This window comes from Ixodes scapularis, unplaced genomic scaffold (assembly GCF_016920785.2).
Source record: "Ixodes scapularis isolate PalLabHiFi unplaced genomic scaffold, ASM1692078v2 PGA_scaffold0__279_contigs__length_252992795, whole genome shotgun sequence".
NCBI classification, from domain to species: domain Eukaryota; kingdom Metazoa; phylum Arthropoda; class Arachnida; order Ixodida; family Ixodidae; genus Ixodes; species Ixodes scapularis.
Genome location: NW_024609835.1, coordinates 223,524,245 through 223,527,269, shown reverse-complemented (window position 1 = coordinate 223,527,269; position 3,025 = coordinate 223,524,245).

Sequence of the window (3,025 nt, the reverse complement as noted above, 5' to 3'; positions counted from 1 at the left end):
CATCGGTCTATTGACGGCGCAGCGTTGATAGTTCCTGCCAAACGTTTGTCGTTATCTATGAAAATACAATACATTCTTTCATACCTGCGAGAGTCCCGAGATGAGATAAAAAAAAAAAAAAAAACTATGAAATTTCGGTTGTGCAAACTATTTTGAGTGAACCATTCGATGGAACGGCATTCGATAAAACAGCGTTCAAAGAAATGTCCGGTCCCCCCTCCAACCAGAAACATTCAAGGTCTGGTCTGCCCCGCTGGGCAGGGTCACCGTGATTGCAGACGGGGCGCCACAACTAATTCAAACGAGTTGAAGGCAACTGAGACAGTGTGCTGTCGCACCTCATTGCTGACAAAGCGGCCGTAAGGTGTGTGAATGGCGGTATGAATCCTGATTATGGTCCCAAAAATCACGCTTGAAGTTATTTACGCGCTTCCCGTATGCTATCAAAGCCCGTGATTGTAGCCGGAGTGGTCAAAGGTATGCGGATAGCAGTAACAATCCTGTCTAAGCTCCGAAACAGAGCACTAACAGTGAGATATCGTTATCCACAGTGCTGCTGCACAGTATGTGCCTGTCGCGTGAATGGCTCCCGAAGTCCTGTTTATGCTTCGAGTCAGCAGTAGCAAGTGAAATGTTATCCTTTGTCACATTGTAGGCATTTTTTTTTTCTAAACATATGTTCGACTTCATTATTCGGTGATCTGCTCTTAGAGTGCTCTGCAGGAACGTAGATAAGGAACTGATTGATTGACTCCCTTTAAATGGTGCACGTTGAAATCACCTGCCAGGAGGCTTTGAAGCTCGAAGACGAACAGTCTTTGCTTTTGCTTTTGTAATGCGCTAGACGAAGATTTCTTCTTTATAACAAAACTTCACACCACTAGAGCCAACATCCACAACTACGAGGAGCACTACTCCCCCTTTGGCATGGCCCTGACATCATGTCTTCTTACTCGAATAAAAAAGCTTTTCATTTGCACTCAGTCCTATTTAATGCATAGATGTCTAGACATAGACAACGACGTCAAAAAACAATGGAAAATACTAAACTCGTTCTTGAACAGGACGACCACGACTGCCCCCATAAATTCTGTTCAATTTGGCAACGTTACCTACAATAACCCATCTGACATTGCGAACGCTTTTAGCGCCTCATTTTTCACTGATTATCATCAGCCTTTTATTCCTCACGACCACCATTATCAGCGCTTACCTCATAGCTTCTTTCTTTTCCCCGTATCTCCTGTTGAAGTCCGCACTGTCATTCATAACCTAAAAATAACAAGTGCTGGTCTTGACAACTTTTATTCTTTTCATATTAAACTAATAGCTCATTTAATCTGTGACGTTCTTCCTACATTATAAATCTTGTATTCAAAACTGGCGTTTTTCCTAGCGTATTGAAAGTAGCTAAGCTAATACCTGTTTTTAAGAAGGGTGGGGTGATAAGCGCCTTGTAACTAACTATCGTCCGATTGCAATTCTTTCGTTCTTTAGCAAATTTATTGAAAAACTAGTTGTTATACGTCTCACATGCTACCTCTCAAGATTTAACGTCCTGTCGCCCCGTCAGTTTGGTTTTAGGGCTGGTTTTTCAACTGACCTGGCACTAATTTCCTTAACTGATGATATTAAAAGAGCCATAGACTGCGGTAAATTTGCTGGTGCTTTATTTATTGACCTTTTTAAAGCTTTTGATTCAATTAACCATAATATACTTTTTGCTAAACTAGACGCTATTGGTATAACTGGTCCCACACTAGCATTAATTACCAACTATTTACAGGACAGACAACAGGTCGTCTATATTTGTGGTGCCTATTCCCACTTTAGAACTACTAATATTGGCGTCCCCCAGGGTTCCATTCTTGGACCTCTGTTGTTCCCAATATATATAAACGACTTTCCTCAGTGCATTAATTTTTCTGACTGTTTACTATACGCTGACGATACTACCATCTTTACTTCCGATAACAGCCTTGACTCATTGTTACTCAAAATTAACGCTGACGCTGCCAATTATGCTAAGTGGTGTCGGCGTAATATACTGAACATTAACGCTTCTAAATCTACTTTTGTCATTTTCACATCAACCAACAAAATCGTTCCAGGGCTTCCATCGGTTCACTTAAACTCTAATGTATTGACGGCTGCAAGCCACGTTGTATTTCTTGAGGTTGAATTAGACACCCATTTAAAATTCCACAGGCATATTAACTCCTTAACTAGAAAAGCAGCATTCGGCATAAGAGCATTAATAAAAGTACGCGCCTTTTTCCACATCGATACGCTCATTTCCCTCTACTACGCATTTATACATAGTCCTCTTAACTACTGCATATCTTCGTGGGAAAATACTTATCGCACACATTTGTCTCCATTGCAGCACATCCAAAATCAAGCATTTCGTATCATCACCTTTAGTCACCTTTCATCTGATATTTCTTGGTTTTTCCGTGCTTTTAATATTTTATCTTTTAGCAATTTAAATAAACATACCCTCGGGTTACTTGTGTATAATTTCGTGAACGGCAAACTCTCTCTAACACTTCTTAACGATAATCAGTTTCCACAGCATAGGATAACTCGATTCGCATTTCATCATAACTTGTTATTGCCTAAGCCTAGGACTAACTATGGTAAATTTACCACCAACGTCTCAGCCAGGGCTGTGTGGAATTCATTACCTTTAGCCATCAAGCAATCACCATCAATTCACGTGTTTAAGCAGAATCTTCGCATATTTCTTCAGTCCTTTAGTCATACATTGCTGTCATGACGTCATTGTGTATCTCTCTTTTTGATAATTGCCGTTTTGTCTCTCATATTATTGTAATTAGTACTGCATTTCACTTATTCTCAAAATTGATTTGCAATTCCAACTGTTATAACCTTGCTCTGTTTATTCAGTGTTATTTTATTTATAAGTTTATAATTATTATGAGTGTTTAACGTACTGTTATTTTGTTCATTTAAATCACTGCAATTAGTTCTGTGTTTCACTTATTCATGTCATAATTTATTT